The sequence below is a fragment of the Macaca fascicularis genome, chromosome 6, assembly GCF_037993035.2.
Source record: "Macaca fascicularis isolate 582-1 chromosome 6, T2T-MFA8v1.1".
NCBI lineage: Eukaryota > Metazoa > Chordata > Mammalia > Primates > Cercopithecidae > Macaca > Macaca fascicularis.
Window position 1 is genome coordinate 82723143 of NC_088380.1, and position 21067 is coordinate 82744209.

Consider the following 21067-nt stretch of genomic DNA (forward strand, 5'->3'; position numbering starts at 1 on the left):
AGGCTTCCTGGAAATTACTGCATTTTACCTGGGTGAGATAATTTGGTGGACACGTCACAAATCCATCCTTCTTTACCTTATAGAGAAGTGTCATGAAAACGTGGGTCACAGCGACAGGTAAGTTTTGGAGTGGGAACCAGAGATGACATAGGAGAAGATTCTGAACAAGAGGTACTGGACCACGCTTACTGGGAGGAGGGGCACCTTCACACATGCAACTCACTTAGTCCTTCCATAACCACGTGGGTGAGCACAACCTTTCCTGCTTTACCCACCATGCAATGCCCAGGGCCGGCTGCCTCTTCAAGTGTCTTTGAAAAGATCATTACAGGAGACAGATTGTGCCAGAAATAAAAAAGAATAACCTTTTGTATTCATGTAGTTCTTCATGTTGACAAAAGCTTTCACTCGCATTCTTTCATCCAGATGTGGAAAGAGCCCCATGAAATGGGCTGGAGGTGTCACTGACCGCTTTGCAATGAACACAGCTGCGGCCTGTGCTCCAGGTGTGCTGACTTCAGGTTTGGTGACTTGGTGTTTTTTCTATAGGCCAAAACCTCTATGCAGTTTATGAAAGATCAATCCTGACAAATTGCCCTTGGCCTTATAGAGAGGATTATTGGATCCCTCCAGTCACGCATGTCGAGAAAATATTCTTTTACAACTAGATTCACGTATAACCTTTACTGAAGTCTCTAAGTTCCTAAAAACCGAATGATTTGCCCACCTTTCCAGCCTCTTTGTTTTTTCCTGTCCTCTGTATCCTCTAGTGTGGCCTCTTTTGTGGTCCTGGCCTATGCCAAATCATTTTCCACTGGTCATTTTCTCTACCTGGACTTACTTTCCCCTAGATCTTTATATGGCTGGCTTATTGTCACCCCTCAGGATAAGATTAAATTCCTTAGACCCTCCCTTCCCCCTCTTATATAAAGTGACCTCCCTGGTTACTGTCTATTACATCATCCTGCTTATTTCCTTGATAAACACAGCACAACCTGTAATTGTCTTATTTACTTATTATATACTTTTATCATGTCCTCTCACTAGAACATGAGTCCCATGAGGCAAGGACCAAGTCTCACTTTTCATTGCTCTATTCCCAGTGACTAGAACTCAATAAATATGTTTTATGAATAAAATGAATAAGCAACTGCAACTGGAAATATTTGCTTTGTGTCTGTGGCCAGGTAGCATTTCTATCAAGGATAGTTATGCTATAATTCCAAGGAGGGTTTATTCTGGAAGTTACAGTCAGTCAATCATTTGCTTACCTAAGTAGAGGCACCAGTGTGATAGAAAGAAACCATCACCTATTTGAAAGAATCAGCATGTCTCAGGAAAGGGAGTATCAAGATCATATTGAGTCAACTTATTAGGTCCAAATCCTCCTATCTATATAAATAAAGTGCTTGATTTTTTAAAGGGCAAATCTCATATACTTTCATCAAATTTTAATGGTACTATTATGAGAAAGCATAGCATGTAAAATTGTTTAATTGGAAAAGATATCAAGCACAAAACACTCCTGAATCTGCTTTGGCAAGATGCTGAACTCAGCAATTACTCACCCCCAAGAGGTTCCAGAGGTTCCAGCATATGTTAATCCAAGAACAATTTTATTGGACTCTGTTCATCTTAGACTGTAGATACTATAGCCTGTTTTACTTTTATTTTAAAATCTACTTTTATTGCTGTTTTAGGACCAGGATGTTGGATTCTTTAAGTGGAAATTCCCTGGGGTTCTGGCGTAAGCTAGTGATCAGAAGGAAGGGACCTAAAAAGTCTATGGGAAGGCAAAGGAAAAAAATCTTAGAAACATAGAAAAGAAAAGAATTTGAAGAGGTTTTGAAGGGCGAAGTCATTTTCAGACTTCCCCTAAAACAATAAAGGCCAATTCTAAATGTATGCGGTTCTACATATATATATATATATTTTTTGAAATGGAGTCTCGCTCTATTGCCCAGGCTGAAGTGCAGTGGCCGGATCTCAGCTCACTGCAAGCTCTGCCTCTCGGGTTCACACCATTCTCTTGCCTCAGCCTCCCGAGTAGCCGGGACTACAGGCACCCGCCACCTCACCCGGCTAGTTTTTTGTATTTTTTAGTATAGACGGTTTTTCACCATGTTAGCCAAGATGGTCTCGATCTCCTGACCTTGTGATCCGCCTGTCTCGGCCTCCCAAAGTGCTGGGATTACAGGCTTGAGCCACCGCGCCTGGCCAACATTTATATTTTTGCTCTATAAGACTATATCCAAATTAAATAAAAAATTACAAAGTGTAACTATAATTTTGGCAGTTTTCTTCCTAGACTCGAAGACAGGAAAACAAGTTTTCTTTTGTTTGTTTGAGACAGGGTCACTCTCTGTCACTCAGGCTGGAGTGCAGTGGCATGATCATGGTTCTCTGTATTGTCAACCTCCCGGGCTCAAGCAATCCTCCCACCTCAGCCACCCCTGGTTCCAAGTAGCTGGGACTACAGGTGTGCACTATCACACCTGGCCGATTTTTAAAATTGTTTTTAAGTAGAGACAGGGTCTCACTATGTTGCCTAGGCTGTTCTGGAACTCCTGGGCTCGGGCAATCCTCCTGCCTCAGCTTCCCAAAATGCTGAAATTACAGGCATGAGCCATCACAGCTGCCAGGAAAATGAGTTTTAATACTCTAATATTGGTATAAAAGCTGAACAATTTTCCCACAACTGAGATACACATTTGAACTACAGTGATGTAATGAAGACCTATAATTAAGTAGACTCCATACTCTTACTAAAAAAAAAAAAAAAAAACTGAGATTCTAGTAATGATAGACTAGACAATTTAAACCAATCCACTCACTGAGGGCAGCTAAAATAATGGGATAAAATATGAAAATAACTGCTTGAAGGCATCTGAGAGCTAAAAAGACAACAAAGGGCTGGGCATGGTGACTCACACTTGTAATCTCAGTACTTTGGGAGGTGAGGTGGGAGGATTGCTTGAGCCCAGGAGTTCGATACAAGAGTGGGCAAGATAGCAAGATCCTGTCTCTACAAAAAAAAAAAAAAAAGTAAAAATTAGCCAGGCATGATCACGCATGATGGTGCATACCTTTAGTTCCAGCTACTTGGGAGGCTGAGGTGGGAGAACTGCTTGAACTCAGGAGTTTGAGGTAACAGTAAGCTATGATCATGCCATTGCACTTCAGCCTGGGCAACAGATCAAGATCCTGTCTCTAAATAATAATAATAATTTTAAAATCAAAAACAAAAACAAAGGAGAGAAAAAAAGAATGTAGACCAAATCAGAGAAATGATAAGGTACTTTATAAAATAAGATTACAAACCCAAATATAGCAGTAATTGCATGTAATACAACAAGGCAATGAAAAGCCAAAGATCTTCAAACTCATACCAAAAACGAATTTGATGTTCATTACAATTCTGTCTGTGAATATAGACATGTTAAAAGTGAAAAGATGGGCTGGGCATGGTGGGTCATGTAATCCCAGCACTTTGGAAGGCTGAAGCAGAGGGATCCCTTGAGGCCACCAGTTCAAGACCAGCAAGGTATTATTTGTAAAATAATAATAATAATTTTTTAAGTAAAGAGATGGACTAAAAATACATTTTAAATATCAATGAAAAGAGAGTGGGCATAGCTTTATTTCTATCAGTTACTAGTAAACCAGATCTTCAAAAAGGTACACTTAATAATAAAATATACATTTTTTAGGAAGATACCACAATTCTAAATTTGTATCCACCTGAAAATCTAATCTTCAAAATAATACAAGGCAAAAACTAACAGCACTAAATGGGAAAAATAGACAAAAATAGTAATTTAGTGGGAGGTTTTTTCTTTTCTTTTCTTTGAGACAGGGTCTTACTCTGTTGCCCAGGCTGGAGTACAGTGGTGCCATCTCAGCTCACTGCAACCTCCACTTCCCAGGCTCCAGCCATTCTCCCACCTCAGCCTCCCAAGTAGCTGGGACGACAGGCACATGCCACCATACCTGGCTAATTTTTTTGTAGAGATGGGGTTTCTCCATGTTGTCCAGGCTTGTCTTGAACTCCTAAGCTCAAGTGACACAGCACCATGCCCAGCCAAGTGGGAGTTTTTTTAAAAACACATTTTGTAACTGAGAACAAGCAGATAAAAATTGGTAAGCACACAGAAGACTTTAGCAACATAAGTGCCAAATAACTTGAGAGATAAGATGGAGCATTCCACAGCTACAGTGCATATATTTATGAAGCATATATATAGAAAAATTGATCACATACTGTGTCATCAAGCAAGTTTCAACAAATTTCCAAGGATTGAAGTTATACAGCATATGAAAAGAATTGCACATTGCAGATGAAAAGGAATCAGTATCAAAAAACCCTAGAAAACCTTCATATCAGCTGGGCTTGGTGGCTCACGCCTGTAATCCCAGAGGTTTGGGAGGCTGAGGTGGGCGGATCACGAGGTCAGGAGATCAAGACCATCCTGGCTAACACGATGAAACCCCGTCTCTACTAAAAATACAAAAAATTAGCCGGGCGTGGTGGCAGGCGCCTGTAGTCCCCACTACTCGGGAGGCTGTGGCAGGAGAATGGCGTAAACCCGGGAGGCGGAGCTTGCAGTGAGCCATGATCGCACCACTGCACTCCAGCCTGGGCGACACAACAAGACTCAGTCTCCAAGAAAAAAAAAAAAAAAAAAAAAAGAGGCCGGGCGCGGTGGCTCAAGCCTGTAATCCCAGCACTTTGGGAGGCCGAGGCAGGTGGATCACGAGGTCAGGAGATCGAGACTATCCTGGCTAACATGGTGAAACCCCGTCTCTACTAAAAATACAAAAAACTAGCCGGGCCTGGTGGCGGGCGCCTGTAGTCTCAGCTACTTGGGAGGCTGAGGCCGGAGAATGGCGTGAACCCGGGAGGCAGAGCTTGCAGTGAGGCGAGATCACGCCACTGCACTCCAGCCTGGGAGACACAGCGAGACTCCGTCTCAAAAAAAAAAAAAAAAAAAAAAAAAAGAAAACCTTCATATCTATGGAAATTAAGAATATGCTTTTAAATGTCCCCTGGATCAAAGAAGAAATCAAAATGGAAATTAGAAAATATTTTGGAATGAAGTGAATGAAATCATGAAGTGAATGAAAATGCTATATATTAAAATATGCAGTAATCTCTTGCTCTGAAAGCATTGGCCATTATGTATTGACTTTCTCCTACGGAAGAGCTAAATTTAACTCCTTAAAACCTTCCCACATTTCCCCTTCTCCCAGTATGTCCCTTTCCATTCTTCATTCTCCCAGATAGTTACAGCACATTTTGGTTAAATTAATAGTCGCTAGTTGTATTATTTGACTATGTAAATATTTTCCACAAAATGTGAATGGGATAGATGTTGCCTTCAAGGCAGATCAGTCTTTACCTCTTACCTACCCAATTTACTTTCTTATTATAGTTTTGCTATCCTCAAACCTCCTCACTGCAGCTGCCAAGGACATCAGCTAACAATAAAGTAGCTAAAAATCTCCACAATCCAGACAGTTAAGGGCAAAAGCTTCCCTGATCAAATGGCAACTCAAGATGGAAAGGGATATGTTCGTATATTGCAAGATGGCAAGAGCAAAGCTAAGGAATGCACAAAGAAACAGTGTTTAAAACAATAAAAAGAAGTAGATGCTTTCAAAGTGGTTGGGGATAGCTGCTTCTTTTTGGCTGTGAGACTGCAGAGCAAGAACGGACTGAGATGAGCATTCTTAATGATTTTATTACAAGAGAAATATAAAAGTTCAAAATGGTCTGTTTATTTTCCTCCTTTTTAATATGCAGGGGAGAGGGAGGGAGACAGACAGCCAGCTCCCAGGATCCATTGCTTAACGGGTGTTCCCTGGGATACAAGAACTGTGTTTATGAATTTGAGTATGGAGTCCTTTCTGCTGCAACCCCTAGGAGATGCTCCTCTTTATATGCTAAGTAGAAAGAGCGTATGCAGAAAAGAAAGGAAAAGAACCCTCTTTCCCAGCCTCAGCAGGTGGGGAGGCAGAAAGCAACTGTCTTTATTAAAGGCACCGAAGCAGAATGAATATGGTTTTGCTGTCCTGAGTTCCTGATTGGAAGCCAAAATTCCTTTTCTGACAGAAGCAGTGTGAACCCCTGTAACTATTAGGAATTGTCATGTAGGGTATACTCTTGCATCAGGATGGTAGCAGAGAACAACAGATATCATCTATAAAAAATCAGAGTTAGGGTTTTATTTTTCTCCTGTTGAAACAGATTTCTTTGGAAGAACTGGAAACTTAACAACTATTCATTTTTCCATTCATTCAACAGATATTTATGAAACACTTATGAATACTAAGCACTGAGCTAAAGCTGAAAAATTCTCTCAAAATGAACTTACAGTCTAGTAGGGGATGCAGATATGAAAAGACACTGACAACTGTACAATAAGGTTACCCTGGGCAGACGTGGTGCTAGGGGGCACCAGGAGAGGTAGCCTTTGGTGCAGCCTGGATGGATGGATGGGAGGCTTCTGGAAGAACTGTCATCTAAGGTGACACCTAAAACTAAGGATTTGTAGCACGGCAGCTACGGGAAAATATTATTAATTCCAATCTTCAGACTTATTAATTTATAAGACCTAAGTGACATGTAAATTCAAAATTGATTGTATGCTACTTTTTCCTAAACAGAGAGATTGAAGTCAGTCATACCCATTGTTGCCAAGGCTTCTGAAGGTTTTTACCAGTTGCCTTATCCCTGAAACTCTTTCTATTGCTCTGCTCTCCACATCACCACCTAAAAAGATCCCAACCCACTCAGCTGCTTTGCTCCACTTCTTTCTGACCCATTTTGTAGCACTGCCTGAAAACGTTGCTTGGAAATTCAATGAGAGTTCATGGTGGGGAAGGCTGGGAACTGCTTTTTAGAACTTGCTCCGAAAATGCCTTCAAAATGTAACTAGCCAAGTCTAGCTTTTGATCAAATTTTAATGATCACACTGATATAAACCACTTTCTATTCCTGATCTGTTTCCCAGGACCTTTCCTGCAATTAATCATCAGTTAAGTAGATTCAGAGGCTCCAGGCCAAAGTAAAAAATGCTCTGAGACTTGCAAGTGTCTCAACAGATTGTGCAGGAACTTTAGTGAGCATTCTTTATTAGCTCAGACTCACTCTGGGCCGCCTCCACAGCCTGAAGTAAGGCTGGCCTGCTCCCTTTGTTTCCTCTAGTTCCCATGGATACCACCCGAAGGCACTTTGAAAGTTTCTAATATAGGCTTACTCTCTTTTGATATGTCCCTTGGAAGTCTATGGTGGGGTCTATCTGGCTCTTAGTTTTTAGATGACATGGCATTCTCTCCATCACCCACCCCAATGTAGTGCTGATGCCCTCCAGTCATTGGGAAGGCAATGCTGTGATGGCCCACGCCCCAGGGCTGCCTCTAGAAGCCAGATTTCTTGGACTTGAGATTTGAACCTTGTCAGGAACAAAGCAGTTAACTGAGTTCCCTGTAAGTTGACTGGACAAGTGAAGTGAGGTGGAAAATTGAGGTAATTTTCTGGATCAGTCAGACTAGAAACAAAAAATAAATGTAAAAGCAACCCAGCTTCAACTTTCTGGATCTTTCAGTAAAATGATTTCAGTCCAAATGATCTGCAGAATTGCCTCCACTTTATGTTGTGTGTGTGGACACAGGTCTTAGGGAATCCCTTTCACCCCCCGAAAACCGGACATCTCTACCTTGCATGCGCTTTTATAAGAAGTGCTTCCTGGTTTCCCCATTTTTTTCCCCCATACTCCATGTAGAGGAGAGAATCATTCCTACTTTTTCTTCCCCAAGCAATGTTTGCACATGGTCACAGGTGGAAGCCATAACAAGCAGGATGGAAGAAATCACATCCTATTCACAGCTAACAGGTGAACCTGCAAATTAATTAACTCGTGGAAATGCTCACAACAAGTCGTTAAGGAGCCAGGTAATGTTTGCAGATGAGCTGCATGCAGGTGGGCTGGCCATAGCCATGGCCCAATTCCTCACACGCATCTGGGCGGTCCAGAGGGTGGGGTAAGGGGCAGGGAAAAGGGCAGTTGGGAACTTTTTTCCTTGGCAGCCCATCTGCTGAGGTCACAAACAAGCCATGCTCCAGCTGCTCTGCCATCTCGGCCTTGTGGGTGGTCTCTCATACACTCGACCAGCCACACAACACAGCCCACCCCCTGCTTATGGCCTCTGCCAGAGTATTTATTAGGAACCGTGCCTTCTTGGAAGACTAAATAGCTAGATTTCGTAATTAAAGACTTCATTAGTTACTTGTTGTGAATTTCCATGGCTAATGGGACCCACGGTTGCATTATTTATGGCATTGGAAGGCTTCCCATCAATCAGTCTCAGATCTCCTCTTATGCCAGGTGCCCACCACACACTCCCTCCCCACAAGTCTACCAGCGGGATGGGAGGTAGTCAGTGCCACAGTTAAGAAGAAAAAAACATCCAGGGTCTCCACACTGGTCTGCATGAATTCATAGTGAGGCCAAAACTAGGCTGGGAAATGGAGTAAATCCGATGTCCATTTATCATCTTTTGTCTTCTCTTCTTGCTCATCTCATAAGGGGGCATTTCAGCAGATGAGGCTGAACTTGCTCCATGGCCTGTGTTTCAAGATTGTCACTCTAGGGATTATTTTAGAAGCTCTTTGGGGCAGAGGAATGGAGGCCCTTAGATAAAAGGAGTCAAGAAATGTGCTCAGAGCTGCCAAGGAAGCTGGCAGAATATGATCATGAGATCAGTACATTTTTCCTCGAAAGAGTCATTGTGTGGCCTAGTTTGAGAAAAAGCTTTCTTTTCTAATTCCTACTGCATGAGAGCAGTCATAATATCAACACAGCTGATACTTGATTACTACCTCATTTCAGGGACTATTCTAAGCTCTTTACCCGCATTCTCTCATTTACTCCTTATGCAGTAGCTCTACACCACAATCTGCTCTCCTCTTCCAAGAGTTGTGGCTGGAACATGGCTGTCTGGCCTGGGACTGCATTTCTCAGTCACCCTGGAAGCCAGGTGAAGTCATGTGACCACACTTTCGCCAATGGAAGCTGAGCAAGGGCCTGCCAATCTCCAGCCAGAGCTTTTAGGGAGCGGGCTGCCTCTTTGATGTTCCTTCCTCCTGTTAGCTGAGCTGGTGGAACATGGAGTGGTTTTAAAACACAAGTTGGGCAGGCGTGGAAGCTCATGCTTGTAATCCCAACATGTTGGGAGGTCAAGGCAGGCAGAAAACGAGGTCAAGAGTTCAAGACCAGTCTAGCCAACACTGAAACCCTGTCTCTATTAAAAATACAAAAATTAGCTGGGCGTGGTGGCAGGCGCCTATAATCTCAGCTACTCGGGAGGCTGAGGCAGAAGAATTGCTTGAACTCGGGAGGTGGAGGTTGCAGTGAGCAGAGATTGTGCCACTGTATTCCAGACTAGGCAACAGAGTTAGACTCTGTCTCAAAACAAACAAACAAACAAAGAAACAACACAAGTTGTTATCAGAGTTGGTGTCCAAGCCACCCAACATTCCAGAGCATCCATCCTGGGTGGTTTTGTGACAGAAATAAACTGCTTGCTCCTTAGCTTGCTACATGTTAGGGCTCTTTATTAGAAAATTAGAGCTTTATTAGAAAGCTCTTTATTAGAAAGCTTGTTACTACTCTAGCGTACTTTGCAGCAACTCTCCAATGTAAGTTTATTTATTTTAGTATCTGTCATCCAGGCTGAAGTGTAGTTGCACCATCATAGCTCACTGTAGCCTCAAACTCCTGGGCTTAAGCCATCCTCCCGCCTCAGCCTCCTGAAGTACTGGGATTGCAAGCGTGAGCCATTAAGCCTGGGCTTTAAACAAAACAAACAAACAAAAAACAACCCATTTTACTTCATTTACAAAACCGCAACTCAGAGAAATTAGGTCCTTGGTTTAAATTCATCAGTTACGATGAGCAGCACTGGGGTTCAAATCTAGGTTTCTGAAACAATCTATGATGATAGAGGGCAGAGTGGTCGTTCCGTGGGGGAGAGTGGATAGACTGGCAGGGTGCACCAGGGAACTTTTTTTGTTTTTTTAAGAGCAAGGTGCTTGAATTAGTAATTATGTTTAACATTTAGACAACATTTTATCATTAAACAAGGCACTTGCATACAAATAACTCATTGAAGCCTCACAAGTACTCTGAGGAATAGGTATCATTACTCTCCTCGTACAGATGAGATTGAGGTGTGGACAACTGAGATATCTTTAACACGGTTAATAAGAAGTGGCTCTAAGATTTGAACACGGATTTTTTACCCATTCTATTATACAAGGGCTGAAGAAACTCTCCCAGGTATAAATTCCAAAAATCAACTTATTCTAGCTTAAACAAAAGACAAACAAAAACCACACACACACACACACACACACACACACACACACACACCCTCCTATTTTGGTCACATCACTGGGGACCAGATTTCTTGTTCTCTTTTTGCACCAGTAGTCTTTCTCCACCTGGCTAGAAGAAAATGGGGCCAAAGACAGCTCCAACTTTTGGCTTCCAAGCTTAGCAATTCATTAGGAAAGACTGAGTTCTTGCCCATTTCATTCATTCATACACACACACACACACACACACACACACACATACACCTTCGCTGGACCAGTTTGGGTCTCTTGTCTTCCCCATGGACTATTCTTTGAAGCCACGGGGATGGAGGAAGACATTGTAATTAACAGTCCCACTGGAACCACTACTAGAATGGGTAGCCTAACAGGAACAATTGTCCATAGGAAATGGAGGGAGGAGGATGCTGATGTCAGAATCAGGAAGGGATGTTGGGCACACAAAAACAGACCCACTCTCCATAGCCTGCATTCTGGAAAGAACTCACTGTAGAACTGGCAGCAGCGTCCCTTAGTTTGGAAAACCCTATCTATCTATCTATCTATCTATCTATCTATCTGTCTATCTATCTATCTATCTATCTAATCTATCTATCATCTGCACACACACACGTAAAATTATTTTTCAGTCTTGCTATAGACATCCTATTGTGCAGTGTGGTCCAAAAAGTTGCATTTCATGACTTGCCTGTTTATTCCAAACCCTCTCTAGAACTTGTTAGTAGCTGCTTTTTAAGCATAGTGCCAGGGGAGTCTGTTCCGTACATGTGCACAGTCCTGTCCCAGGGAGAGCAAAGTCCCTGATTTAAGGTATTGAGGGAGTAAAATAATTGCACATATGTGTGGGTATGTGGGTGCTCTGTGTGTGTGTGTGTGTGTGTGTGTGTGTGTAGAGCTTATATTCATACTTAGTTTTCAGTCTCCAGCTTTTCTCTCCAGTTACCCTCTGAGGATCAAAATTCATTTTCACAACAATCTCTCAGCAAGAAAGGAAGACTAATAAGATGTCAGATGCACCATTCTGTCCGACCCTCAGGCATGCAGGGGTTTTGGGCAGTGCTCCCAGCCAAGGCAGTGCACTTAGTTACCCCATGGGCCCAACTGCTGTGCCACAGACACGAGCTTCACAGTCGACTGGACCAAGAAAGCAGGTGGACAGAGTTGTTCAGCCTGGCAGGAAACTGTCACCCCTCCCTTCTGGCATGTGCGCTCTCTAGCAACTTGTAACCCATTTCTAAGGCTTCAGGCATTTCTGTTCCATGCTTTACATTAAACAGTAGAAACTTTTTAAACCTTTAAGTTAAAAAAAATGAAACCTATAGTAAAACATACATTTTACATTGACTTTGTACAGACTCATATATACAATATAATCAAAAGCATTTCTTGAAAAATACCCGTTCCTGTTTACCCTTACCCTATTTGTTGTACTCTGATATAGTTTGTTGAATTTTATTTTATATTTATTTATTTTTATTTTTTTGAGACGGAGTCTCACTCTGTTGCCCAGGCTGGAGTGCAGGGGTGTCATCTCGGCTCACTGCAAGCTCTGCCTCCCAGGTTCAAGTGATTCTCCTGCTTCAGCCTCCCAAGTAGCTGGGACTACAGGCATGTGCCACCATGCCTGGAGATATATATATATATTTTTATTTTAGTAGAGACAGGGGTTCACCATATTGGTCAGGTTGGTCTCGAACTCCTGACCTCAGGTGATCCACCTGCCTCGGCCTCCCAAAGTGGTGGGATTACAGGCGTGAGCCACTGCGCCCAGCCTGAATTTTATTTTTTAAAAATTGCTGAGTGATTGATTTCATGGCCTGCAGCTTGGAACGCACATAGTCCAACCATTCTATGCAGTGTCCCAGCTGTGCTATCAGCTGAAACTGTGAACACCTTCCCATCAAATGCTTCCAAAGCTCTTTGTCTCAGGACTCTGGCCTACGCCGTTCAGCTCGGGAGTGTGTAAACTGTGCAGGTGGGGTAGGCGAGTCTATGGCCTCAGATATCATCTCCTCCCTCCTTCATGAGGAGCCTCAGAGTGGGAAGGGGCGTTTCCTCAGCTGCATCAATCCCTTCCACATCATACCAGCACAAGTGGTCAGCTAGGCTCTGCTTCACACCTCCAGCAGCCAGGAGCTCATCACTGCTGCTCTAGCTCAGTAATGAAAACATCCTTCCAGTTTCCAATAGAAATGACCTTGCTGCCACTTGCACCCTCCATCCTGGTCCTGCCCTTTGAGGTTAGGTGAGTTGAATCTCTCTTCCACACTACACACTATACTTGAAAACCCCTGAAGATCCCCATAACTGTCCTGAATCCCCATCACCAGTTCTTTCCATTTATAAAGGGTCAGTTTTCCAGGCCCCTCACCATCCTGTTGGCTGCTTCTGGATACGCCCTTCTTCGCCAATGTCCTTCTGAAAGTGTGGCTACCGGGGCAGGAAATTGAATACTTGGGGTGTGTGCGTGTGTGTGTGTGTGTGTGTGTATTTGAAAATACTTATTTTAAGAAATCAGATAGATTGCATAAGGAACAGAGCACGGGATCCTAAGACTGTAGACCCCTGTCCCAACTGCATGGCATTGGGCTAGTCCCTTTCCTTTTTGATTTCTTCATTGCTAACAAGAGAGGAGGTACTGTTAAATGGGTATAATTTCAGTGTGGGATAATGAAAAAGTTCTGGAAATGAGTAGTAGAGATGGTTGCATGATGTTGTGAATGTTCTTAATGCCACTGAATTTTAGTTAGAAATAGTTAAAATGATCCATTTTATTTTATATACAATTACAATTTTAAAAAGAGAAAGAGGGTTGGGCTGAATATCTTTCCAATGCTAAGATTCCTTCCAATATTTCTAAAGCAGTTACCTTCTGATCCCACATGACTTTGGCTTTGAAGGCCCCAAAGGCCAGGCCCAGCTCAGCAGGAGATGCTGTCCGGGACTCCCAGTCCAGCATGAGGGAGGCTATGCATTTAGCCCCGAGGCACAGCCTCCCTACCCCATTGTCCTGGAATCATGTGGTCTAGTAAGGTCTAAACACTTCCACAGCAAAATTAGAGCAGTGGTCCTGGTTGGACCCCTGGGATCAGAGTCCCTGCAGGGCACTTAAACAAAGCAAGAGCTTCCTCAGACAGCCTGACCTCCAGGTTATCTGTGGGGCAGACCCAGAGGTGCAGTCTCCTTCCTACTCCCTGGCTCTGGACTTTTAAATTCTTTTTTTCCCTGCTCTCTATTCCAGGGAAGTGGTGGACTCCAGGGCCATAGTTCCTTTTCTCTAGTTTTGGGAAGCAGCCTCCCCTCCATACTACCTCTTTTTTTTTTTTTTTGAGATGGAGTCTCACTCTGTCATCCAGACTGGAGTGCAGTGGCACAATCTCGGCTCACTGCAACCTTTACCTCCCGGGTTCCAGAGATTCTTGTGCCTCAGCCTCCCAAGTAGCTGGGACTACAGGCAGACACCACCATACCCAGCTAATTTTTGTATTTTTAGTAGAGACGGGGTTTCACCATGTTGGCCAGGCTGGTCTTGAACTCCTGACCTTAAGTGATCCACTTGCGTTGGCCTCCTAAAGTGCTGGGATTACAGATGTGAACCACTGCATCCAGCCGACACTACCTGCTTTTGAAAGGTGGAGGGAAGAGGAAATAAACAATAGAAACCCCAAAAAGCTGAATCTAAGGACCAAAGAGATGGCCTTCCTAAGGCCAAAACGGTGTGTTGTGCAATCCAGGCAGCCTGTGGGGAGAGGGAGGGATTTGTTCAGTCTTGTGAGACTGATGATTGGCATCCTGCAGGGGTAGGTGCCTCCTGGCAGGGCAGGATCTGAGCTGGAACCCAGGCCCTTCTGAGAAATAATGCCCAGGGCTCACTGACCAGCTCCCCAGGGCATTGTGGAAGCCTCCACACCACAGTCAAGAAGTATTTAGGGGCTTCAAAATTTAACAGGAGGGGTTAGAGTATTATATCATCCATGATTTTTTTTTTTCTTTTTGCAAACTATGGGGGAGATGCAAACGACCTCAGGGACCTGATTCAGAGTGTTGTTCATATTTCAGACATTCAACAAATGACTGGAAGCAACTCCATGGGGCAATAGGAGATCAAACTCATTCAACAGGGACCTAGGACCTCTTCTGAGAAGCTGCAGCAGCTAAGGACACTCCTGCACTCATCAAGGATGACAAAAAGCCTACGGCAGGAGTCAAGACTGAAAACAACAATCATATGAATTTGAAGGTGGCAGGCAGGATGGTTTTGTGGTACAGTTTAAGGTTAAGAGCCATACACCACTTAGTAAGCTAATGAAAGCCTATTGTGAATGACAGGGTTTGCCAGTGAGCAGAGCAGATTCTGATTTGACAGGCAGCCAATCAATCAAACAGACACACCAGCACAGTTGCACATGGAGGATGAAGATACAATTGATGGGGTCCAGCATCAGACAGAAAGTACCTACTGAAAAGGGAGCCTGCTATGTTATTCCAGATTTCTGTTCCTAGAGACCAAGAATATGTTCTCAATGAGAAAACGACTTGCTTCCACCACATCCTGATGACTACAACAGTTTCTCCAGTCTTCCATTTTCCCCTTCCCTATCGCTTTATTGTATAGTCATGTGTTGGGTGTGCCGTGTTTCAGTCAACAATGTCTATGCATGCATATACAACAGTGGTCCCCTAACTAGAATACATATTATACATTCTTTTTTTCTTTTTTGAGACAGAGTCTTGCTCTGATGCCCAGGCTGGAGCGCAGTGGCACAGTCTTGGTTCACTGCAACCTCCGTCTCCCAGGTTCAAGCAATTCTTGTGCCTCAGCCTCCCAAGTAGCTGGGATTACAGGCATGCCGCCACACCCGGCTATTTTTTGTATTTTCAGTAGAGATGGGGTTTTGCTATGTTGGTCAGGCTGGTCTTGAATTCCCAACCTCAGATGATCCCCTCCCCCTCCACCTCGGCATCCCAAAATGCTAGGATTACAGGCATGAGCCACCATGTCCCGCCTATTATACATATGTTTACTGCATATTTTCTATGCTTAGATACATAAATATTTACCATTGTGTTACAGTTGACTACAGTATTCTGTACCATACAGATTTGTAGCCTAGGAATGATAGGCTATACCATACAGCCTAGGTGTGTAGTAGGCTATACCATCTAGGTTAATGTAAGTACACTCTACAATGTTCACACAACAACAAAATCATCGAACATTTCTGAAAATGTATCTCTGTTAAGTGATGCATGACTGTACCTAAAGTAACTGGTATGTGTGCACAAGCTATCACATTTTTTAAAAGCTAAATGGCCAATGATATGTTTCGATCAACATCAGACGGCGATGGCTGGGAAAAATTAGCGGTTCTGTGAAAATGTCACTTTTCTCCATTGTGGCATGCTGATTCAGCTCTTTATATTCCAGGAAGTTATTTCGCTCTCACTGTTTAACAACAACAAAAACAATGTAAAAAATTCTAGCATACCTTGTTCAATTGGAGAATTATGTTTTTCATTTATCATTGTAAAAGCAAGGACGATCTTGCAACATTTTTGTATGCAGCCATTATATGTAGGGCAGTCTGTCTTTAAGTAGGGATAGATTACTCTAAAATAAATAAGTCCTAGATAGCTGTCCCTCCAAGTCATCTTGTTTAAATACACTTGTTTAAAATGAAAAACAAAAGGGGCGGGGAGATGAAACCAGGACAGAACTCGCAGGTGGTCGTCTAGGTGTCCATTAACAATTACAGAACAATTGAAGAACCCAACCCATCTGAAACCCTTTAGAAGCGATGTAAGCGCTACCATGCAGTCATCCCCCCACCTTCCCCCAACAAGTGCCTTCTGCCCAAGGCAAAGCCATGACATCCACATGTGGGTCCAAAGAGTGGTGCGGGAGTCCCAGCTTTGGGTTCTGGAGTCAGTTAGAACCTGAGTTCAAATCCTGACCTTGACATTTACCACCTGCATGACTCTGGACAAATGTTTTGTGTTCTCTGTGCCTTGGCTTTCCATCTACGAAGTGAAGAGGATGGTATTTACTTCACAGGTGGTTGTGAGGATAAATGAGACAGGTTACATAAGGTGCTTAGGGAACAGTGAGAACTCAAGAAACCTACATTATTATGTTCTGTGGTGTTCCAAATATGCAGGAGCCAAAAGCCATTTGTGATCTTCAACAGATGGAGCTACATGGATTTTCTCCCCAACATATTATTAAAAATTTCAAATATATGAAAAAGCCAAAGATTGTACAGTGAATACCCATATACCTACCACCTAGATTACTTATCTCTTATCCATAATCCATCTTATTGTTTGCCACAATTTAAAGTAAGCTACAGACATCAGTACTTTTTAGACTGCATATTCTATAGATTTCTTAAAGAGAAAAATTACATTCGGTGAACTGCACAGACCTTAAGTACACCACAAATGCATCCATCTTGGCTTCTTAGTAAGTGTCCGGCTTCTGTTGCCGTAAAGATGGCTTTGCTGTGTGTTGGGCTCTGCCAGGGAACAGGTGGTAGGTGATAGTGGTGAGTGGTCTGGGAGCACGTGGGAGGAGAGGGTCCACCGCTCTAGAGGCTGCTTACTTTTTGAGGCCCAGCAGAGCTCCCAGCTCCCGAGGGAGGTGCAGATTGAGTTATGCTCCTGTCACTATTTCACAGGTTCAAGCCAATTTTAAAGGTTATTTAGTTTTCTCAATGTAGAAAGTCCCGTTTCTGCTTCCCTAACAGACGGTGATTCAGTCTGTTTGCCTGCCTTGGGCAACCTCACTGTGTTGACTTTCCCAATTTAGAAGTTATTTCTAATGATGAGCTGAGATCCTTCCTGAAACTGCGAAGTTCTTCCTTCTGGAGACAGGTTCAATATTCATGTGGAAAAACGAAGCCTGTTCTCTCATGTGCCCTTCCATTTTCTCTAAATTGAATTTCTCCAGGTCTTTCCATCCTTTCTTATTTGGCACGTATCACATCCTGCCTTGAACTGTTAATATTTCACCAGCTGGATGTCTCCTTAATGAGGTTTCCCCACAGTGAAGGCCACAGCTAAGGCTTCTCTATGTATGCCAGCCTGAAGGCACTGCCCACCTTGAAGGTGCTCAACGAATGTGCCGATTGATTTAGGTGGAAAAAGAATATTACATGGGTTAGATATAAATGTAATAGATCTTTAAGTCCTAACAACAAGTTTTGCCCTTTTGAACATAGTGTGGACCATGTATTATGTGTAGGGACGTATGTGCATCTCTTAGTCTATATTCTGTAGAGAAAACAGCCATAGAATATAACACCTAATGAAGAGCCTTGCTAGTTAAAGTTATAAATAAAAACAGTGATCTACTAGCTCTATGTTATCAAGGCAGGGCCGCCTGAGCCACGATGCTGTATACTTTGAATTATTTGCATCATAATTTTGGAGAAGAAAATCTTGCTGTCCAAGAACCTCTGAAATGTAAGGCAAGTCTTAACACTTGTCCCAGGGATGAACTGCTTTTGAAATCATATTTCAATCCAAGGTACACCCGGAGCTTTGCTGTGAGAGAGTTCTTCCAGCCCCCAGCCCTATCTTCCAAACAGTGTCTCACTGTTTTCTGTAGAGGGCAGTGGTTTCTACTGGGCTGAAGACATGGAGAAAGCCCAGTTCCATCCAAGTCTTCTCTACTCACGTGCTTGCCCATTCATTCACAGGAAACCCAAGTTCAAATGGCTCTAAGTGAACTTCCTTTGATACCATAAACGCCTGCACTTGCGACAGGCAAGGACTCTGCCCACTCGGCTGGTTTGCATCTTTTCAGGTTGTGTTTACAGAAAGGAAAATCTCTGAGCTAATTTTTACCAAAGCTTCTCTTCTCTGCCTCCCATGAGACCAAGTGTTTGCCAGAAGCCGAGTCATCACTCTGACAACATGACTGTGCCCTTACCCTGCATGTGTTTCTTTTCTTCCAAAACCAATAGAAAAAACCCCCAAACCTATGTTCACATGTGGTTTTCATGAAAGGAAGGAGTTGTTGACACCATCCAGATGGGGACTGGGAGGCGCTGGTTTCCATCCTGAAGCTGGGTAGGGCTCTGGATGAGCGGGATTAGGAGACTCTGATACACTTGGGATGACTCATATCCACTGGGGGCTTAGGAAATATAAAATAAGCCTGTACTAGATTTTGCTGTGAAAGTCATGATACAAAGACATATGTCCAACACAACATGGCATTCAGAAGGGCTTCTTTAGGGAGACATCTTCAGAAAGAAAAAGAGCAAATTATAACATCGACGTTTTTGGAGAAGATTCCCTGCTACAGCTCACCTGTTGGTGCAAGGCCTTGTGGCCAGCCCGGGAGTTACAGACGATGAGAGTTACTGGTTGTTCTCTAGAGAGGCTCAGTCTAGTCTTGTGGAGATGCTGAGAGGTGCTCTCTGAAACAGCCAGAAGGCTGGGGTTGTGTGTCCATCATGCCTGGGGTGAACTAGCACCAAGGGTCAAGCCTGAAGAAGTCCAATTCTGTGTTCAGTATGCTTCACATGGAGCCTGGGATAAGGCGAAATAACCTGGGTTGGCCCCTGAGATAGATGGAAAGTGAAAGAAGGGATAGCAGGTGATCAGGAGTCTCCAGGACAATTGTCCTGGACAGTTTCCCCGATGGGAAATAGTACCCGTGCTTTTATTTTGTTGGTTGCTCAGTGCATAATGAATCCATTTGGTTTAAATGAAAGGATAGCACCTAGAAAACAGCTGCCTTCGAAACAAAAGTGATTTTGCTTTCTGGAGCTGCCCTAGCAGCAAAGGCAGTTTCACCTTCACCTTGGAGTCAAAAAGATTTGCCTCTTGAATGTATGAGTCAAACCTAAACTGTGTCAGATTTTTAAAACCTATGACCTTTAACCACATTGTTGATTCACAATGTCAAAAAGCTTCACTCTTCTTCTGGACTGGAAAGTTTAAACATACTTAGCACAAAGTTGAATCCTGGGTCCACATTTAAAAAAAAATACCTTTCTAGTTCAGCTAGAAGAACCTCATTTTAACAGAGCACTGTTTGAAAGACTGCATACATTAGGACCAACAATAACAAACCTTTTTCAACAAACACATTAGAGTGTATCACCCAAGTAAATGTGAGTTTTATTCACATGATGCTATTATCACTCAAAGTATTCTCAAAGTTCCTCTTGCAGAGTGGCCTTGAAGACAACTTGAACAAAAGCAGAAAAATGTTACCTGACTTGATAGTCACAAGTTTGCTTCCTTGAACCTATTCAATTTTCTGCCTTTCACACTCTTTTTGCAACTTTAAGCTTGCCTTTCTCCCCTCTTTCACCTCGTGAACTAATAACCATGGGACCCCCATCCCACTTTAAATACATTGTAATGATGCTACCTGGGAATGGAAAAGTCCAGGAGAAAGGCTATGGGGCCAATGACAGCTGGGAATCAGAGAGCCCCATGGTGCATGGGGCGTAACACCCAATATTCCTTTGGGTATTAAGTGCGTATAAGAAACATAAGAGGAGGCTGGGCGCGGTGGCTCACACCTGTAACCCCAGCACTTTGGGAGGCCGAGGCAGATGGATCACGAGGTCAAGAGATAGAGACCATCCTGGCCAACATGGTGAAACCCTGTCTCTACCAAAAATACCAGAAAAATTAAGCTGGGTGTGGTGGCACGCGCCTGTAGTCCTAGCTAGTTGGGAGGCTGAGGCAGGAGAATCACTTGAACCCAGGGGGCGGAGGTTGCAGTGAGCCAAGATCACACCACCGCACTCCAGCCTGGGCGACAGAGCGAGACTCTGCCTCAAAAATAAATAAATAAATAAAATAAAATAAAATAAAGAAAGAAATGTAAGAGGATAACTGATCAAGCGTTCTCAATACAAATCACCACCAGTTGAACCCCCATTAAGGCAGGGAATAGCCCTTGGCTACAGCCAAGAGTTGGTACCACACGCCTAAGGTAGGTCTGCATTTGGTTAACATCTTTTCATGCAACAGATCAGAGAAGGACTGATAACCAGAACTGGCAGGCTATGCTGGAACTGATTGTTGCTGGATGGCAGGGACATTTGAGGCACAGAAATAAGAAGGGAAAGAACCAACTGTTGCTTGAATTCCCTCAAGGGCAGCAGCTGTGTCTTAGTCTGTTTGTGCTGCTAGAACAACATACCCAAGACTGGGTAATTTATAAAGAACAGAAATTTATTTCTCACAGTTTTGGAGGTTGAATGTTCAAGATCAAGATGCCAGCAGGTTCAGTGTCTGGTGAGGCCCAGTCTCTGCTTCCAAGACATTGACTTGTTGCTTCGTCCTTTGAAGGAAACTCATGCTGTGTCCTCACATGGCAAATAAATGAAAGTGCGAAAAGGGCCTAGCTAGTTCCCTCCAGCATTTGAATAATCGCTAGTCTCACTTATGAGGGCAGAGCCCTCCTCATGGCTCATCATGTCCTAAATGTCCCCCTCTTAATACTGTTGCATTGGGGATTAAGCTTCAACATGAATTTTAGGGGAAGAAAAACACACTGAATGCATAGCATCCTGTAAGAGAGACTTATGAGTTGTCTTGGGCCAATATCTGGGGAAGGGTTAGTTTGAGGGAGTTCCAGTATGTGGAGTTACAGGAGAAAAAAGTGCCAGGTCAGCGTAGCTGAGAACAATGGAGAACTTG